Raw genomic sequence first — 21,559 nt, 5'->3', positions numbered from 1 at the left:
GGAAAAGAAGGAGATAAACTCCTGCCCGGAATGTAGACAGGAGTTTCCGGAAAGAAACCTCAGGTTAAATCGGCTATTAGCGAATCTGGCCAAGAAAGATCGAAAATTAAAGCGGAAGCATCCCTCCACTTAAGTGCGAATCCCCGGATGATCGGGGTTTACCTGGACTATGAACGTTGCAGGTCTCATTTTACAGAATGCCCCCTCCCCACACTTTGATCCACACTTTCACTGAGAGTCTCTTTCCCATTTCAGTCCAGCATCGAATGAGGGCAGGGAGGGGGAGAGAAGAAACAAATTGAAGCTCAATAGTGGAGTTAAACTTATCGAGGTAGAATGAGCTGTGAACTGCAGGAACCCGGTGACCTTCCTGCCTGTAATGTTGCTCCACAGAAGTGCTATTGCTGTGCTTGAGGTGAATCAGTGCAGGCGTACTGTCAATGCTTGTGGTAAACTACACAATTGAAACTGCATTTTATTTAAATCCATGCACTTCAGTTCTTTATTAGATCCTGGGAGCAGAAAGCAAAACTGTTTTTTTTTTAATCCTTGTTCCACACTTTAGCTCGTTACAAAACCCGTCCCGAATTTTATTGACCCCGATTATAAAATCGCTGTCGGGTGAAAACGAGGGGTGGTCACATGGAAATGGCACTAATTTTACACTGGCAATTTGTCCATCCCCACCTTGATCATGGTCCTGAGGTGGGCAGCTGGAATACCCTCCTGCTTCAGATGGGAAGGTTCATAGAACCATAAAACACATAAGGAGGACATTCGGCCCTTCCTGCTTATGCCAGCTCTTTGAAAGTACTGCCCAGCTGGTTCCATTCCCCCAACCGTTCCCCACGGCCCTGCAATAATGTAGCCCTTCAAATATTAATTCAATTCCCTTGTGAAAGTTAATATTGAAATTACTTACCCCACCCTTCAGGCAGTGTTTTCCAAATAATAACTTGCTGCGTAAAACACCGCCCTCCTATGTCGTCTGGCACTTTTGCTCGTACGAAAACTCATCACTGCACCTCCACTGTCACTCTGTTTCAGATAGTATGTCTCAGCATCAATCCAGCCCAGAGTTCCCTGGTCTGTATTCTCATTTGGCGCACCAAGCACAGCTCAGCAATTCTGTCACCACCTTCTGATTTCGGCACTGACACTACAGACACATGAAACAGAGGCATTTATTTCTCTGTGCAGGGTGATAGGGTATCTGAGAGTCCGCCAATATTTTCATTATATTTGCTTATTAGGTAAGTGCTTAATTAAAAAATGCATCTGTTAAGATAGAGCGACCATGTAATCCGAGGCACATCTATACACATTTAGACGCTTTTGCCTGCTATCTCCGTATGTGGTTAAGTGCCATGTTTTGCTTTATCATGCGAAGCGCAGTAGGACACTTTATTACATTAAACACGCTGTACAAATATAAGTTGTTGCTTTTTTGATCTACCATTGTACTTTTCTAATTTTGTATTCACCTAAGAGACCATTATGCCATGCAGGAACGTATAACTATAGCAACGTGGGGCTAGGAAGAGAAGCAGCACAATTAAAGGAGAGGTAATGGATAATGTTACTAATTGAATTAAATGGTAGACCACAACTAGTTCTGGTTACCAGGTTTAAGAAAGTACATGAGGGTCCTTTAAGGGTGCAAAGGACATTTACAGCAATGGTTCCAGGGATGAGCGATTTTATCTACAAGGTTGTTTTCCCTGTAGCAAAGGAGACTGAGGGGAGATGTTAAAAATGTGTACAAGATTATGAGCGTATGAGATCAGAAAGGGAAAGCAAAGTTGTTTCCATTAGTTGATGGTCCAAGGAGTAGGTGACAATGATTTCAATATCGGTCAAGCGGTACAAGGCAGACGTGAAGAAGAACTTTTTTTATACAGCAAGTGAAAATGACCAGCAACTTTCTGCTTATGAGAGTGGTAGAAATGAGAATAAAGAATTTTAAAATGAAATTGAATGAACTCTTGAGAGAAATAAACTTTCCTCAAACGGAGAAGCTTAAATCTCATATGCCTAAAAGGGCTACAGTGATAGTGTAGGAGAGTGGAACTGAAATATATTCCTATAGGTTGCCTACCTGAACTCAATGGGCCGAATAGCCTCCTCCTTTTTCGTAATATGGAGGGGCGGGGGAAGAGAAGGGAGGGGGTGTGGGAGGAGAGGGTGTTGGTGGCGAGGTGGGGGAGTAGGAAGGGGAGGGCGCGGTGAGAAAGTGGGGAGGGCGGGAAAGGGAAGGGTGAGCGCGGAAGTGGAGAGATGGGCTAGGGGTGGGTTTGGGGAAGGTAGGAGGCGTGTGGGGGTGAGGATGAGGAGGAGGCGGTGTGGAGAGGAGATGGAGGCATCGGATGAGGGGCACTGGGGGGAGAAGGAAGAGGAGGAGGAAGAAGAAGGGGTGAGCCAGTGGAGGCAGTGAGGAGGAGGAGGAAGAGGGCGTCAGGGGAGGGGGTGGGGTTGGTGAGGTGGGCATGATGGGATGGGGGTTGATGTGAACGAAGATGGCTGGGAACGAGTTAGGTTGGAGGATAATGTGGAGGATGGTGCGCTGAGGATGAGATGTAGGAGGGGTGCTGGGGCCCGAGGTGATGTAGAGGAGAGGGAATGGTGGACTGAGTTGGAGGCGGGGAGATGTTGGGTGAGTTGGAAGAGGAGGGATGAATGGGGATGGAGTTGAAGGAGGGGTTGACAACAAGGTTAGTTGGAAGTAAGGCAGATGTGGAATAAGGTGAAATGGGTGATGTGGAAGTCGGCTTACGGGGTGGCTGAGTTGGAGCTGGGGTGAGGAGGAGTTTGTGAGGAAGAGGAGAGGGGTGGCAGCGGTGCAGATCTGAAGGATGGAAAGGGGGTTAAGGAGAGGGTGTGGATGTAAGGAGGAGAGGCGAGGGAGTAAGGAGCAGATGGAAGGAGGAGAGGACAAGATGGGTGGTCTAAGATGGAGGGAGTTAAGGAGGAGGGTTCGTAAAGGACGTGCAATGTAAGGAGGAGGAATGGTAAGAGGACGGGGGTAAAGGGGATTGGTGGTAGGTCGATGGGAGATAAGGATGAAGTGGGACAGGGATGAAGTGTGGACGTGGAAGGGGCTGAGGAGGACGGGATTAGGGGAATGGGTTAAGGAGGAGGGGAATTGGGGGATGTGGACAATGGGGTGTGGGAAGGGAGCCTTGTTTGGAGGTGGGGAATGGGGCGAGGTGGATGGGGTTACATGGATGTGAAGAGGAGGGATGGTGAGGTAAGTGGGAGTGCGATAAGGATAAGAGGACTAGGGAATTAAGGATGAGAGTGAGATGGTGTAACGACGATGGGGTGGTATAAGAGGCACATGGCAGCATGATATTATTGCTATAACGAAACCTGGCGTAAACAGGGTCAATAATGGCAAGTGGACATCCCATATTTGGTTTTCAGGCAGGATAGAGAGGGGGATAAAAAATGGGGATGAAGCATTATTGGCTAAAGATCAACTACAGCTGTGAGGAGGGGTGTTTTAATAAATGAACCATCGAATGAGCCAATATGAGTTGATCTCAGGAATAAACAGGGACAATGATACTACAGGGAGTGTGCCATAGACCCCAAAACAGTGAGAGGGAGACAGGAGAGCAAATATGTTGGCAAATTTCTGAGTGCAAAAGTAACAATGGAACCCTAGCTGGGAACCTCAAATGCCCTAAAATCAACTGGGATACGAAGAATGTAATAGGCGCAGAGGGCACAAAATTCTTGAACTGCATTTCAAAGGACATTTTTCGCCAGCACATAACAAGCCCAAAGCGAGGGGCTTTAATTCTAGGTGCAGTATTAGGAAACGAAACTGGGCAAGTGGATCAAGCAGCAGTGGGTGACCATTTTGGAGATAGGGGCCATAATCCAGTTAGATTTACTGAAATTAAGGAAAAGCATGAAGATAGAGCAGGAATAAAAATTCTAAACTGGGGGGGAGGCAAATTTTAAGAAACTGAGAGGTGATCTGGTGAAAATGGACAGGTTACAACTACTTGAATGATAAATGGTGTTAAATCAGCAGGAGTTATTCAAAAGCGAGGTTCTATGGGCACAGTGTAGACACGTCCCCAGAAGAATCACAGAATCACACAGTGCAGAAGAGGCACTTCGGCCCATCGAGTCTGCAGCAACACGTGAGAAACACCTGACCTACCGACCTAATCCCATTTACCTGCACTTCGCCCATAGCCTTGAATGTTATGACCTGCCAGCTGCTCATCCAGGTACTTTTTAAAGGATGTGAGGCAATCCATCTCTACCACCCTCCCAGGCAGCGCATTCCAGACCGTCACCACCCTCTGGATAAAAAATCCAGGTGTCCTCACATCCCCCCTAAACCTCCTGCCCCTCACCTTGAACTTGTGTCCCCTCATGACTGACCCTTCAACTAAGGGGAACAACTGCTCCCTAACCACCCTGTCCATGCCCCTCAAAATCTTGTACATCTCGATCAGGTCGCCACTCAGTCTTCTCTGCTCCAACAAAAACAACCCAAGTCTATCCAACCTCTCTTCATAGCTTAAATGTTTCATCCCAGGCAACATCTTGGTGAGTCTCCTCTTCACCCCCTCCAGTACAATCACATCCTTCCTATAATGTGGCGACCAGAACTGTAGACAGTGCTCCAGCCGTGGCCTCACCAAGTTTCTATACAACTCCAACATGACTTCCCTACTTTTGTAATCTAGGTCTCGGTTGAAAAAGGCAAGTGTTCCATATGCCTTTTTCAACACCCCACTAACATGCCCCTCCCCCTTCAGAGATCTATGGACACACACACCAAGTCCCGTTTGTTTCTCAGAACTTCCTAGTGTTGTGCCGTTCATTGCATGCTTCCTTGTCAAATTACTCCTTCCAAAGTGTATCACCTCAAACTTTTCAGGGTTAAATTCCATCTGCCACTTATCTGCCCGTTTGACCATCCCGTCTATATCTTCTTGTAGCCCAAGACAATCAACCTGACTGTTAACCACCCGACCAATCCTTGTGCCATCCGCAAACTTACTAATCCTACACCCCACATAGTCACCTATGTCGTTTATAAAAATGACAAATAGTAGGTGACCCAGCCCAGATCCCTGTGGTATGACACTGGACACTGGCTCCCAGTCACTAAAGCAGCCTTCTGTCATCACCCTCTGTCTCCTATAGCTAAGCCAATTTTGAATCCACCTTATCAAATTACCCTGTATCCCATGTGCATTTGCCTTCTTTATAAGCCTCCCATGTGGGACCTTCTCAAAGGCTTTGCTGAAATCCTTATAAACTACATCAACTACATTACCCTCATCCACACACCTGGTCACCTCCTCGAAAAAATCAATCAAATTTGTTAGGCATGACCTCCCTCTGACAAAGCCATGCTGAATATCCCTGATGAAACGTTGCCTCGCCAAGTGGAGTTAGGTCCTCTCCTTCAGAAGTTTCTCCAATAGTTTCCCTACCACTGACGTGAGACTCACTAGTCAGCAGTTCCTGGCTTATCTGTACAACCCTTCTTAATTAGCAGAACTACATTAGCTGTTCTCTAGTCCTCTTGCACCTCCCCCGTGGCGAATGAGGAATTAAAAATTCGGTTCAGAGCCCCTGCGATTTCCTCACTTGCCTCCCTCAGCAGTCTGTGACACAAATCATTCGGACATGGAGATTTGCCCACTTTTAAGCCTGCAACACCTCCAATACCTTGTCACTCCCTGCATCAATTTGCGCAAGGACCTCGCAGTCTCTCTCCCCGAGTTCCATACCTTCATACTCATTCTCTTGGGTGAAGACCGATGTGAAGTATTCCTTCAACACTCGACCGATTGTTGCTTGCCCCCTTGGTCCCTAATGGACCCTACTCTTTCCCTGGTTATCCTCTTCCCATTGATATAATTATAGAATATCTTGGGATTTTCCCTACTTTTACCAGCCAGAGCTTTCTCATATCCCCTCTTTGCTCTCCTAATTGCTTTTTTAAGCTCCAACCTGCACTTTCTGTACACCACTAATGACTCCGCTGTCTTGCTTCCCTTGTACCTGCTAAAAGCCTCTCTTTCATTCTCATCGTATCCTGAATATCTTTGGTCATCCATGGTTCTCTGGGCTCGTTACTCCTTCCTATCACCCTAGAGGGAACATGTTGAGCCTGTATCCTCCCCATTTCCTTTTTGAACGTCCCCCATTGCTCTTCTGTAGATTTCCCCAGAATTAGCTGTTCCCAGGCTACCTCGGCCAGATTCTGCCTTATTTTACAACGATCCACTCTCCCCAATCCAAAACATTGTTTTTTGTAACATGTCGTTTTTTTTGTCCATAACATGCTTGAATTGTACCATGTTGTGGTCGCTATCACTGAAAGGCTCCCCCACCACCATCTCAGTGACCTGTCTGGCTTCATTCCCCAGAATTAGGTCCAGCATCGCGCCATCTCTTGTTAGACGCTTTACATATTGACCTAAAAAGTTGTCCTGGGCACATTTCAAGCAATCCACTCCATCCAAGCCCTTAACACTATGTCTATCCCAATTGAAGTTGGGAAAGTTGAAATCACCTAATATAATTAACCTATTGCTATTTTTTTTTACACACCTCTGCAAATTGTGCACATATTTGCTCCGCAATTTCCTGCTGATAACCTGGGGGTCTAAAATAAACATGTATCAATGTTGCTGCCCCTTTTTTATTCCTAAGCTCTACCCACAAAGCTTCATTCAATGCCAAGATATCATCTCTCCTTACTGCAGTAACGGACTCCTTAGCAAATAATGCAAATCCTCCTCCTCTTTTACCCCCTCCCCTGTCTCACCTGAAGATTCGATATCCCAGAATGTTGAGCTGCCAATCCTGCTCCTCCCTCAACCACGTCTCTGTGATAGCTATTATATCACAATTCCACGTGTCAATCCTCACCCTTAGCTCATCCATTTTTCCTACAATACTCCTGGCATTAACATATAGGCCATCCAGCCTTGCCTTAATCCCTTGAAACTTAATGCAGCTGTAATCCCTCTGACTTGATTGTTTTACTGTATTATGATATGTCCCAATTCTGCTAACATTCTGTGCCCCCTCCCCCTGGTGAATTAGTTTAAACTCCTATCAACAGCACTAGCAAACCCACCCGCTGGAATTTTAGCGCCGCCCTGGTTCAGATATAAATCGCCCCACTTTTGCAGGTCCCGCCTTCCCCAGAAACGGTCCCAGTGGTCCAGTAATCTAAAACCCTCCCTCCTGCACCAACTCTTAAGCCGCATATTCATCTGCGCTATTCTCCTATTTCTGTGCTCGCTAACATGTGTCACTGGGAGTAATCCAGAGATTACAAACCGCGAGGTCCTGCTCTTTAGCCAACTGCCTAACTCCCTGAATTCTTGATGCAAGACCTCATCCCTCTTTCCACCTATGTCACTGGTACCAACATGCACCATGGCTTCTGCCTTATCACCCTCCCCTTTCAGGATGCCCTGCAGCCATTCAGTGACAGCTCGGACCCTGGCATCAGGGAGGCAACACACCATCCTGGAGTCATGTTGATGGCCACAGTAGCGCCTATCTGTTCCCCTGAATGTAGAATCCCCTCTTACTATTGCTCTTCCTCTCTTCCTCCCCTCCTTTATAGACAGGCTCTTTGTGGTGCCAGAAGTTTGGCTCTGTCCGCACTCCCTGGAGGAACCAGCGACCTCGTCAGCCTCCAAAATAGAATACCGATTTGCAAGCGGGACCCCAGGGGACTCCTGAACTCCCTGCCTGTTTCTCTTGGACTGCCTGGTGGGCACCCCTTCGCTTCCTTCCTCAAGTCCCTTCAGCTGCGGTGTGATCATCTCTCTAAACATGCTACCCATGATGCTCTCAGCTCTGAAACCCGAGCTTCCAGGAGCTGCAGCTGGACACATTTCCTGCACACATGCTGGTTCAACGCACTGGAACTTTACCCAGCATGCCACATGGAGCATGAGGAGCACACCATGGCTTTGAGCTCTTCTTCCATGACTTATCCCTTTAAATTAAAGCTTTTAAATCAATTACTCTAGGGCCCTTCTTTCCTGATCCTCGTTCCTACAGAATATACAAACTATAAACCATGAAAAAGACCTTAAACTATAAGCAATAGAAGTAGTAAACACTTATCTGACCTTACCCCCTACTTACCAGTCATTTCTCTCCCTTGCGGCCTCTACTGCTGCTGCAGGGCAAGACCACGCTCTGAAGATTTAAGAAGTTGGATAGCAAAGAGAAAGTGCAAAGAGCACCTCTTCCCCTCTGCACCGAATTCGCACTGTGCACCAAATTGCCAATACACACACTCACTCAGGCTGTGTCTTACTCAGGATGTGGTATTTCCCCTGCTCGTGTGCAAGCTCACTGATCATGAAAAAGCGTGGTACTGCCAAATCTAGAGACCCCTGGCTGTATAGAAGTATACAAGTTAAATTTACAAAGAAGGCTTATGGCAATCATGAAAACGTAATACTGCAGAAAGCCTAGAGGAGTATAGAATGTAGAGGGGTGAATTAAAAATGGTCATTAGGAAAGCAAAGAGCGGATATGAAAAAATATTGGCAGGTAAAATCAAAGGAAACCCAAAAATGTTTTACCAGTACATTTAGAGCAAGAGAATAGCAAAGGATAAGGTCGGGCCGATCAGAGATCTTCATGGGAACTTGTGCTCTGATGCTGAAGAAGTGGGCAGGATTCTCAATGAGTGCTTTGTCCCGCTCTTCACTAAGAGAGGGATGAAGCAGATATTCTAGTTAAAGAGGAGGAATGTGAAATAGTAGATTTAATTAATACGTTAAGAATAGTGAGAGAGGAAGTACAGGAGGGACTGACATCCTTGAAGGTGGATAAATCACCAGGGCTGGAGGAATTGTATCCCAGGCTGTTAAAAGAAGACAGGGAGGTAATAATGGATGCCCTGTGGATCATTTTCCAATCCTCGCTAGATACAGGCGAGGCACCAGAGGATTAGAGTTCTGCGAAAGTTGTGCCATTATTTTTAAAGCGTGCGAGTGATAGACCAAATACTTTTAGGCGGGCCAGTCTAACTTCTGTGGTGGGAAAATTATTGGAATCAATTCTGAGAGACAGGATAAACTGCCACTGAGAAAGGAACGGGTTAATCAAGGATAGTCGGCCTTGTTTTGTTAGGGGAAAACTTACTAATTTAATCGATTTTTTTGAGGAAGCAACAAGGAGGACTGATGAAGATAGTGCAGCGGATGTTGTCTACATGGATTTTAGTAAGGCATTTCACAAGATCCCACATGGCAGACTGGTTAGAAAAAGAAAAGCCCTTGGGATACAGGGAGATGTGGCGAGTTGGATTCAAAATTGGCTCAATGACAGGAAACAAAAGTTAATAGTTGATGGGTGTTTTCAGTATGGAAAATTGTTTCTAGTGGGGTTCCACTGAGCTCAGCATTGGGGTCTGTGCTGTATGTCGTATATGTTAATAATTTGGACTTAAATGTGGGTGGCATGATTGAGAAATTTGCATGTGACACAAAAATTGACCACGTAGTTGATAATGAATAGGACAGCTGTTGTTTCCAGAATTACATCAATGATTTGGTTGAGTGTGTGGAAAAGTGGGGCGGATGGAATTTAATCCCGAGAATTGTGAGGTAATGCATTTGGTGGCGGGGTGGGGTTTGGCGGAGGGGGGGGGGGGGTGGCAAAGAAACCTGGAGAATACACAATAAATGGGAAAGTATTGGGAGAGGTAGAGAAAGTGAGGAACGTTGGTGTGCATGTCCACAGGTCCCTGAAGGAGGAAGGATAGTTGCAAAATGTGTTAAAGAAAGCATATGGAATGCTTACCATTATTGGCAAGGCATACAGTACAAAGGCAGGGATGTAATAATGGAACTGTATAAGACACTGGTTAGGCCACAGCTGGAATTTTGTGTACAATTCTGGTCGCCACGTTCCAAGAAGCACATAATTGCTCTGGAGAGAGTACAGAGAAGATGTACAAGAACGTTGCCAGGACTTGAAAATTGTAGCTATGAGGAAAGATTGGATAGGCTAGGGATATTTTCCATGGAACAGAGGCGACTGAAGGGTGACCTAATTGAGGTGCCCAAGATTATGAGGGGCCTAGATAGAGTAGACAGGGATGCCCTTTTTCTCCTAGCAGAGTGGTCAATTACCAGGAGGCACAGGTTTAATGTGATTGGTAGAGGATTAGAGGTGGCATGACGAAACATTTCTTCATCCAGGGCGTGGTAGATGTTTGGAATTCACTGTCTCGTTTGGTGATGGAGGCAGAAACCCTCATTAAAAAGGCGCCTGGATCTGCACCTAAATTGCTGCAACCTGCAAGGCTCCAGTCTAGGTGCTGGAAGTTGTGATTAAAATGGGCAACTAGTTTTTTTTTTCTTTTTCGGCCAGCACAAATACGATGGGCTGAATTGCCACCCCCCCCCCCCCCCCCCCGACCCCCCCACCCCCGCCCCAACCGCCCTTTCTGTAGTGTAACTTTTCTGTAGTTGTATGGTTCTAGGTTAGGGGGCTGAGGAAGATGTTTTACGTGAGGAGAAGGTTTTTGGGTGTGAGGAGGATGTGGTGATGAGGAGAATTTAGGATGGGGCTTGAGGAGAAGGGGAGATTGGTTAGTTGAGGAGTAGCAGGATGGGGGTTGCTTGGAGGAGGGCGATTGGGGATGTGTGGTGGAGCAGAAATGGGCATGTTGTGGAGAGGGTGAGGACAGGGAATGGGGGTTGAGGAGGGGCAGGTGTGGGTGTTGCTGTGGTGCTGAGGAACTGGGTTGGAAAGTGAGGAAGAGGATGGGGTGTGTGTTAAGAGGGGGCGACAGCGTGTGCAAGACAGGTATGAGGGTATGGATGATGGGGTGTGAGAAAGGGTGTGGGTTTTGGAGGAGGCGATAGGGGTTGAGGAGTATGGCGTTTGGGGATGTTGCAGAGGGGAGGGTGTGGTGTGTGGAGCGGGGTGCGTGGTGGGGAGGCAAGGATGATTTTTGATTTTAAATCAATCATGGGGTGTGGGCGTCTCTGGTTAAGCCTGCATTTATTGCCAATCCCTAATTTTCCTTGTTCGGAGAGCACTGAAGAGTCAACCACATTGCTGTGGGCCGGGTGTCACATAAGGCCAGGCCAGGTCAGGGCGGCAGAATCCTTCCCTTAAGGGCATTAGTGAAACAGCCGTGTTTTTGCAACAATCGGCAATGGTTTCATGGTCATCTTTAGACTTATTTTTCCAGATTTTTATTGAATTCACAGAGGAAGTGGATGCCAGAGATTATGAACTTTATAAAACTATGAGATGTCTAGATAGAGTGGAAAGGAAGACTCTAGCCTCTTGGCAGTTGGGCCTTTAAATTGTTGCATTGATTTCGGGCAAGAGGTAGAGGTTGAGATGGGCATTGATGGCAATTTTTTCACATAAGGGGTGAAGGTGGGGACCTGGGGATCAGTGCCCCCAAATGCTGCTAAACACAGAAAACTTCACAGCATGTTTTTAAAAGGTAATTGGATAGGCATTTGAAATGTCCACTGCAAATACCAAGTTATGAAAAGTAAGATTAGACTGGATGCCTCCTTGCCAGCTGGCACAGAAATGATGGGCCGAAAGCGCTCCTTCCATGCTGTAAATATCTATGATTCTACAAACTTAAAAACACCTAATATCTTTTTTGAAATACATTCCTTCCAGTTTTCCTAATTTTAGAAAACCCTTAACCATCTTGTCAGTAAGAACATAAGAAAGGGGAGCAGGAGTAAGTCATTCGGCCTTTAGAGCCCGCTCTGCCATTCAATGAGATCTTCGCTGATCTTCTACTTCAACACAATTTACATATAAACAAACGAAATAGGTGCAGAAGTAGGCCATTCGGCCCCTCGAGCCTACCCCACCATTCAATAAGATCGTGATTGATCTGTTTCTGTCTCGAATCTCACATTTTCATCTACCCGGATAACCTTTCATTACCTTGCCTAATAAGAATCTATCTCCCTCTGTCTTAAAATTATTCAATGACCTCGTTTGCGCTGCCTTCTGAAGCAGAGAGCTCCAAAGTCGCACAACCATCTGGGAGGAAATATTCTCCAAATCTCTGTCCTAAAAGGGCGAGCACTAATTTTAAAACAGTGTCCCCCAGTTCTGGACACATCCACAAGAGGAAACATCCTTTCCATGTCCACCATGTCAAGACCATTCAGGATCTTATGTACTTCAATTAAGTCACCCCTCAATCTTTAAAACTCCAGTGGAAATAAGCCCAGCCTTTCCAACCTATCCTCATAAGACAACTTGCTTATTCCAGGCGCTATCCCCGTATCCCTTGCTGTTTTTAATATCTAGAAATCTATCAATATCAGTCTTGAACATACTCAATGACTGAGCCTCTGTAGCCCTCTGGGGCGGAGAATTCCAAAGATTCACCACCCACTGAGTGAAGAAATTCCTCCTCAATGCAAAATGGTCTGTCCCTTATTCTGTCCCCCGGTCCTAGAACCCCAAACCAGCGGAAGCATCCTCCTTGCATCTACCCTGTCGAAACCCGCAAGAATTTTGTACTCTTGAATGAGATCACCTCTCCTTCAAAAAGCTGGAGAATAAAGGCCCCGTCTATTTAATCCTTCAATTCCCCCATCCCAGGAATTAGTTTGGTGAACCTTCGTTTTATTTTCTCCATGACAACAATGTCTCTCCTTAGGTAAGGAGACCAAAACTGCACACAGTTCTCCAGGTGTGTTCTCAGCAAGGTTCTGTCTATATAATTGCAGTAAGACAGCTTAACAACTCTACTCTAATCCTCATGCAATAGATGCCAACATACCATTTCCCTTCGTAATTCCTTGAAGTAACTGCATGTTAGCTTTCAGTGACTTATGAAAAAGGACACCCAAGTCCATTTGAAGTTGAACACTTCCCAGCCTCTCACCATTTAAGAAACACTCTGTATTTCTATTTCTCCCACCAAAGTGGATATCCTCACATTTCTCCACGTTGACTTCAATCTGCCAATTTTTTGCCTCCACTTAGCCTCTCCAAATCCCCTTGAAGCGCCGTGGCACCCTGCTCACAATTCATACTTCCACTTAGTTTTGTGGCATCTTCAATCTTAGCAAAATTACACTTAATCCCTACATCCAAGTCATTGATATAGATTGTCAGTAACTGGGGCCCAAGCACTGATCCTTGTGGTAACCATTACTCACAGCCTGCCAATCTGAAAATGACTGATTTATTCCTACTGACTAGTTTCAGCCTGGTAACCAGTTCTCAGTCCAACCCAGTGTATTCCCAGCCCCCAATCCCATGTGCTCTAATTGTGTTTACTAATCTCTTCCGTGGGACCTTATCAAAAGCTTTCTGAAAATTTAATTATACCACTTGCACAGGTTCCTCCTTATCTATTCTGCTAGTTCCATCCTCAAAAAAAACTCCAACAGGATTATTAAACATGATTCCCCTTCCATAAATCCTTATTGACTCTACCCAAGCCTACAATTATTTTCTAACTGTTTTGTTATCACATCCTTTGTAACAGATTCTATGATTTTCCCTACGACAGGTGTTAGGCTAATGGGTCTCAAGTTCCATGTTTTCTTTATTCCCCCTTTCTTAAATAGTGGGGCTACATTTGCTGTTTCCAATCTACAGTAACAATTACAGAGTCTGTAGAATTTTGAAAGATGACCACCAATGCACCTACTTTCTCTGCAGCCACCTCTTTCAACATTCTGGGATGTGGAAAATCTAGTTCGGGGGATTTATCTACTTTGTCCCATTAATTTCTCTACTTATTTTTGCTAATTTACTAACCTTGCAGTTCCTCATTACCCTCGCCCTTTGATTCCCCATTGTTTCAAGGTTTTTCATTTAGTATTTTTCTTAGTCAAGACAGACACGAAGTATTTGTCTAGTTCCTCTGCCATTTCGTTTTTTCTACATTATAAATACTCATACTCCGTTTGTAATCGACCCGCATTTGTTTTTAGTGATCTTATCACTTTGTGTGAACCTAAGGAACCTTTTACAATTCATTTTTTTATGATTCTTGTTAATTTGCACTCATATTCTACTTTTACTCTCTTAATACTTTTCTTGGCCCTCCTTTGCATAATTCAAAAATGCTTCCAATTATCAGGCTCACCATTTTTTGGCAACTTTACACGTCTCTTCCTTTTATCTAATATAGCCCTTGATTTCTTTATGTATTAGTTCTTTAAATGTTCGCCATTGCCTGGTGACAGTATCTTTTAACGTAGTTTCCTAATCCACCATAGCAAATTTTCCCCTCATTACTTCATAGTTTCCTTTGCTTAGATTTAACACCCTAGTTTGTGATTCAACCACACCACTTAAAAACTTTTTGTAAAATTATATTTTATTATAGTCATTCTTTCCCAAAGGCTCCTTTATAATAAACGTATTCATTAACAGTTTTTCATTTCAAAATACTAGACCTAAAATACCTTGTTCCTAGTTGGTTCTGCAACGTACTGCTCTAGAAAGCTGTCTTGCATGCATTCGAATTTGTCATCCACAACATATGTTTACCCAGTATATACGTAGACCTAAATCCCCCCTGATTACTGCTTTACCCTTGTTCCACGCAACTCTATGATTTACATTATCAACGCTGTTTGGTATTCTATAAACAACTCCCAACAATGCTTTTTGCCCCTTACTCTCTCTTAGCTCCACCCAAACTGATTCCATGTCTTGACCTTTAGAGCTAAGGTTATCTCTCACCACAATACTAATGCCATCTTCAATTAACAGAGCTACCCCACCACTTTTACCCAGCTTCCTATCCTTCCTGAATGTCACATATCCCTGAATATTCAGGTCGCACAGAAATGAGGGTCAGAGAATGGCAGGAAGGAACAGAGAAAAAAAAAACCTAAGAATACATCAATAGTCAAGACTTGATGTTACAAAGGTAGCAAAAAGGTAAAACTGAAGGCTCTCTATCTGAATGCATGTAACACCCATAACGAGGTAAATTAATTGATGGCCCACATTGAAGTAAATGTATATGATCTGATATCAATTATGGAGAAGTGGCTGCAGGGCAACAAAAATTGGGTCCTTAATATTGAAGGGTACAGGACATTCAATAAGAATAGGAAGCTAGGTAAAGGTGGAGAGATAGCACTGTTAATTAAAGAGGGCATTGGTGCAATAGTTAGAGATGATCTTGTTTCAGGAGGTCAGGATCTAGAATCGGTTTGGGTGGTGATGAGGAATAGTAGGGAGACAATCTGTTTAGCAGGAGTGGCCTACACGCCCCCTAACAGTAGCCACAGTGTAGGTCAAAGTATTGAAGAGAAAATATTGTATGCTTGTGATAAAGGGACGGATATAATCATGGGTGATGTTAATGTACACATAAACTGGAAAAATTGGAAAAATCAGATTGGCAGTAGGAGCCTGGAAGAGGGGTTCTTGGAATTATTTCGAGACAGTCTATTAGAGCAGCCTGTTCTGGAATCAACCAGAGAGCAGGTAATATTAGGCTTGCTACTGTGTAACGTGACATGATTAGTTAATGACCTCAGAGTAAAGACACGCCAGCGACCACAATATGATTGAATTTTACATCCAATTTGAAAGGGAGAAGAGCGGGTCTAAGACTAGTATCTTCAACTTAAATAACGCCAACTATGTGGGGATGAAAGCTGAGCTTGCTGAAGTGAACTTGGATACTAGGCTAGAGGACAGATCAATGGAGAAGCAGTGGCAGGCCTTTAAGGGGATATATCAGAGTATTCAGAATAAGTACATTCCTACTATAAAAAAACATTCTAAGGGGAAGACTCATCATCTGTGGTTAACTAAAGATGTAAGGAAAGCATCAAACTTACGGAAAAAGCACATAACTCCGCCAAATGAGTCGCAGGGCAGATGGTTGGACAGAATATATAGAGCAGAGGATGACTAAAAGGTTGATCAGGAGAAAGAAATTAGATTATGAGAGGAAGCTAGCTAGAAATGTAAAAATGGATAGCAAGAGTTTCTACAGGTATTTAAAAATTCAAAGAGTAGGAAAGTGAATGTTGATCCTCTAGAGAGTAACAGTGGGAAGCTAATAGTAGATGATAAGGAAATGGCAGAAGAAATAAACAAATATTTTGCTTCTGTGTTCATTATAGAGGATACAAAAAAACTTTCCAGTAATAGCTGCAAATCAGGAGGCGAATTGAAAAAAGGAATTTGGTGAAGTTGAAATCACTAGGGAAACTAGGGAAATAGTACTGAGAAAATTGATGGAGCTGCAGGCTGGCAAGTCTCCGGGTCCTGATGCACTACATCCTTGGGTCTTAAAAGAGGTGGCTAATGAGATGGTTGATGCGCTGGTGTTAATTTTCCAAAATTTGCTGGATTCTGGAAATGTTCCATCAGATTGGAAAGTAGCAAATATAACCTGTCTATTCAAGAAGGGATGGGGGGTGGGGGTTGGGAGGCAGAAACCAGGAAACTATAGGCCATTTAGCTTGACACCTGTCATGGGGAAGTTATTAGAATCAATCATTAAGGAGGTTTTAACTGGTCACTTGAAAGAGATCAAGGCAATAGGGAAGAGTCAGCATGGCTTTGTGAAAGGAAAATCATGTTTAACCAATTTATTGGAGTTTTTTGAAGGAGTAACATGCACAGTGGATAAAGGAAAGCTTTCAGACGTACTGTACTTGGATTTCCAGAAGGCATTTAATAAGGTGCTACATCAAAGATTATTGCGGAAAATAAAAGCCCATGGATAGTAGATTGGCTGGCTGGCAGAAATCAGAGGTTATGCATAAATGGGTATTTTTTTGATTGGCAGGATGTGATGATTGGAGTCCCACTAGGGTCTGTGCTGGTGCCTCAAATGTTTACGATTTACATCAATGACTTAGATCAGTGGAGTGAAGACATGCTAGCTTAATTTGCAGATGACACAAAGATGGGCAGGAAAGTATGCTGTTGAAAGGATATGAGGAGGTTGCAGATGGATATAGTTATGGTTGAGTGATTGACACACATCCGGCAAATCAGTGGGAAAATGTGAAGTTGTTCACTTCAGCAGGAAGAACAAAAAAACAGAGTATTAATTAAGTGGAGAACAGCTGCATAATTCTGAGGTGCAAAGGGATCTAGGTGTTCAAGTACATGAGTCACAAAAGTTAGTATGAGGGCACAGCAAGAAATTAAGGAGGCTAATGGAATGCTATCCTTTATTACGAGAGGGATTGAACATAAAAATAAGAATGCTATGCTTCAGTTATACAGGGCATTGGTGAGACCACACATCAAATCCTGTGTGCAGAAGGATGCCAATGCATTGGAGGTGGTTCAAAGGCGGTTTAAGAGATTGATACCTGGAATGAGGGGGCTGTCTTATGAGGGAAGGTTGGATAGGCTGGGCTTGCTTCCACTGGAGATTAGAAGAGTGAGGGGTGATTTGATTGAAGTATACAAGACCCTGAAGAGCCATAACAAGGCGAACATCGAAAATATGTTTACTCCTGTGGGTGAGCCCACTACTAGGGGGTACTGTTTTAAAACTACGGATCGCCCTTTTAGGACAGAGATGAGGAGAAAATTTTTCTCTCAGAGGGTTTTGCGGCTTTGGAATTCTCTGCCTCAGAAGGTGGTGGAGGCAGGCTCATTGAATATTTTTAAGGCAGAGATAGATAAATTCTTGTTAGGCAAGAGGATAAAAGGTTTTCGAGGTGAGATGGGAATGTGAAAATCGAAACACAATCAGAACAGCCATGATCTTATTGAACGGTGGAGGGGCTACTCCTGTTCCTAATTAATATGTTCTTAGGTTCTTATTAAACATAATGGTCGCGGTGCTTTGTTTCCTTCCTTAACAAACTGTATTTTCCTTCACAGGAATTGCAGAACCTCAACGACTCTGAATTTTCTAAATTGTGCAATATCTTGGACAAATAACAGTGCAACTTGACAAAGCACTAAATGACGAAAAGGATGGCATTTTCTTCAGGATTGAGACAAATTGGTAAGAAATGCTAAACAATTCATGATAACATTTTCTTGTTCCATATAAATCATCTAAATTTGAATATAGAAAGCACAATTTCAAAGTTTGCGGATGACACAAAACCTGGCAATGAACTAAGTAGTTTATTCGTTGTGCAGAAGTTGAGAAGCGTTGAAAGTTTAAAAATGCTATTGAAGCTTTTTGTCTTGCACCGATTAGGACAGACGCAAAAATACCAAATTTCAAAAGGAACAACAATTTATACTACAAGGGAAACGGGTGAAGATTGGTTGACAAGTGGACACTTGCCAAAAATTAAATGTCCCTTTTTCTTACAGTTTAAATTCTTCCTTGTGGGGAGGCGGTGGCGTAGTGATATTGCCGCTGGACTAGTAATGCTCTGGGGACACGGGTTCAAATCCAACCATGGCAGGTGGTGAAATTTGAATCCAATAAAAATCTGAAATTAAAAGCCCAATAATGACCATGAAACCATTTTTGTTTTGTGGGGGGTGGGGTCAAATCTTGCTCACGAATATCATTTAGGGAAGGAAAAACATATGACTCCAGGCCCAGATCAATGTGGTTGACTCTTACGTGTCTTATGAAATGGCCTAGCAAGCGTTCAGTTGTTTCAGTCCACTAAAAAGCTTAAAAGGGATGGACCACCCAGCATCGACCTAGTCACCGGAAATGACAACGGCAAACTCAGCTAAGTCCAGCCTCCAAAGTCCTCCTTACTATCATCTGGAGTCTAGTGCCAAAATTGGCAGAGCTGTCTCTCAGTCCAGTCAAGCAACTGCTAGACATCGTCATTCTCACAGAAACTTATCTTACAGGCAATATCCCACACACCGCCATCATCCATCCCTGGGTATGTCCTGTCCCACTGGAAGGACAGATACGGCACAGTGGTACACAGTTGGGAGGAAGTTTCACTGGGAGTCATGGACATTCTCTCCGGGCCCTATGAAGTCCCATGTCATCATGTCAAACATGGGCTAGGAAACATCCTGTTGATTACTACGTACCGCCCACCCCTCAGTTGATGAATCGTGTTGAACATCATTTGGAGGAAGCACTGAGGGTGGCAAGAGCGCAGAATGTACCCCAAGTGGGGACTTCAATGCCCATCACCATGAGTGGCTCGGTAGCATCACCGGTGGTTGAGTCATAAAGGATGTATTTGCTAGACTGGGTTTGTGGCAGGTGGGGAAGTCACCAAGAAGAGGGAAAAACATACTTGATCACATCCTTACCAATGCCACAGATGCATTTGTCCATGACAGTATCAGTGGGTGCGACCACCGCACATGCTCCACTGTGTTGTGTGGCACTATTATCGTGTAAATGGGATAGATTTTGAGCAGATCTAACAAATCAAGCAGCAGCAGAATTGTATTCGAACACAATCCATAACCTCATGGCCTGGCACATTCCCACTCTACAATTACAGTCAAGACAAAGGGTCAACGCTGGTTCAGTGAAGGGTGCAGGATGGCATGCCAGGAGCAGCATCAGGCAAACTTTAAAATGAGGTGGAAACCTTTTGAAGCTGCAACGCAGGAGGACTTTCATGCTAGACAGTATTATCAGCACATGATAGACAGAACTAAGCGATTACACAACCAACGGATCAGATCAAAGCTCTGCAGTCAAGCCATATGCAGTCGTGAATGGTGGTCGACAATTAAACAGCTCACTGGAGGAGGACACACAAATATCCTTATCCTCAATGATGAGGGAGCCCAACACACCAGTGCAAAACATAAGGCTGAAGCATTTGCTACAATCTTCAGCCAGCAGTGCAGAGTGAATGATCCACTTCAGTCTCCTCCGGAGGCCCCCAGCATCACAGATGTCAGTCTTCAGGCAATTCAATTCATTCCACGTGAAGGCACTGGATACTGCAAGGCTATGAGTCCTGACAACATTCCGTGATGAGACAGTATGAGACAGCGTCATCCCAGGGCACCGTGGTGAAGAGTGTCTAACATTGCTGGAGCGGACTTCCACGCAGAATTTGTCTAAATCCAAAAAAAGTGATTTCCATTGACTGCAATGCTGTTGCAACATAACAAACTTGGAGTTGCAACAGCATATTTCCAAACACATAGACAACTCTCGGGATCCTTTTAACCATGCCTGTATTAGTGGTGAGCAACGAACTGAGTTGGTCAAAGTTGATGCGTATAAAATTATATTTGTGATTAACCATGGGAGAGGACACGCTATCTTCACTGGCCACTCTGTCTACCGAGAAAGATGTGACTAAAAGTTTCCAAATATTTTAATTTATTGTCGTTATTTATTAGTTCATTGTTTAATTTAAGGTTAAGTTCATGTATCACTTAGATGCAATGCTATTTTTATGATTGCTTATTATTTAAATTGTAAAATAACCTTTGGCGTTGCCGTTTTATTTCTGAAACATTCGTTAAATACTACTACATACTGACACCCAAAGGGCGTCAAAATACAAATTCGGTTAGGCCCCCTTTTTCCATAAGGAACACAGCAAAAGGAGGAGGCAATTTAGTCCCTCTATCCTGTTCAGTAATTTAATGGCTTATCTATGACCGAACTCGAGACTCTGCCTGGTTCCATATCCCTCAATAATTTTGATTGACAAGAATGTATCTATCTATCTCGGACTTAAAATGTAAAATTGATCGAGCTACAATTGAAATTTGGTAATAGAATGGGAAACATCTACCACATTTTTTATTCTAATTTCCCTCCTGAAAGGTTTGTATCTTATTTCCAGAAATATGCTCCTAAACCCAGATTGCCCAACCAGCACAAGCAGTTTCTATTTATCGACTCTACACATTCAGCTTAATATTTTGAAAGCTTTGACCAAATAACCGCTTACCATTCTAAATTCTCATTTGGTATAAAATTAATTCAATTTCTCAACAGCACAAAGTTGGATTTCATCTCCTGCATTCTGGTTCAATATTCCAGCTTTCCAGATTTTATTATCACCATCACACCTGACAAGGCCAACCCGGTGCTTCAAAAAGGCTGGAACAGTAGAAATACCATGGGATGCACATTCACAAATCTTTGAATGTGGTAGGGCAAATTGGTAATGTAGTCAAGCAAGCATATAATATACTTGGCTTTGTCAATGAGGATATTGAAAACAAAAAAACGAGGAAATCATGCTAAATCTTTACGAATGACGGATGGTCCTCAGCCAGAATATTGTGTACAAATCTGGAAACCACATTGGAGATGGTCCAAAGAATGTTACCCGGATAAGACCAGGAATGGATGAGGTCAGTTGTGTGAAGCTGGGCTTGTTCTGCTTGGAGTAGACAAAGTTAAGGGTAGACATAATCGAGATATTCAAATTTCTGAGGTGTTTTGAACAAGCAAATAAGGGGGGACGAGTCCTTCTGACGATTTAGTCGGTAACAAGAGATCATAGATTTGAAATAATTGGCAAAAGAGCTAGAAAGAAAATGTGGAAAAAGCTTTGTGAAAAAAAAAATGCTGTTAAAAACTGGAACATCCTAACTGGACGCGGATTCAAAAATAACTGTCAAAAGACAATTAGAGTGTCCTTGAATTTTCAGGATTCTGGGGAGA

At 43.8% G+C, this 21,559-nt stretch overlaps 1 long non-coding RNA gene across 2 annotated transcripts in view; it reads right to left on the bottom strand.

The window, feature by feature from the left end:
• LOC144673355 (uncharacterized) overlaps positions 1-21,559 on the bottom strand; it is a 64,179-nt gene that overhangs the window by 32,432 nt on the left and 10,188 nt on the right. The window contains exon 1 of one of the 2 annotated variants that reach the window (XR_013574292.1): positions 923-1,048. The exons of the other annotated variant lie outside the window; for it this stretch is intronic. This is a non-coding gene — a long non-coding RNA (uncharacterized LOC144673355). Of the gene's footprint in view, positions 1-922; positions 1,049-21,559 lie in introns of those variants that run through there. 2 annotated transcript variants of the gene reach the window in all.

The sequence above is a fragment of the Cetorhinus maximus genome, unplaced genomic scaffold, assembly GCF_964194155.1.
Source record: "Cetorhinus maximus unplaced genomic scaffold, sCetMax3.hap1.1 HAP1_SCAFFOLD_350, whole genome shotgun sequence".
Classification (NCBI taxonomy): domain Eukaryota; kingdom Metazoa; phylum Chordata; class Chondrichthyes; order Lamniformes; family Cetorhinidae; genus Cetorhinus; species Cetorhinus maximus.
Note: the sequence above shows the minus strand (reverse complement) of the source record. Positions and strands in the feature narration are given on the sequence as shown.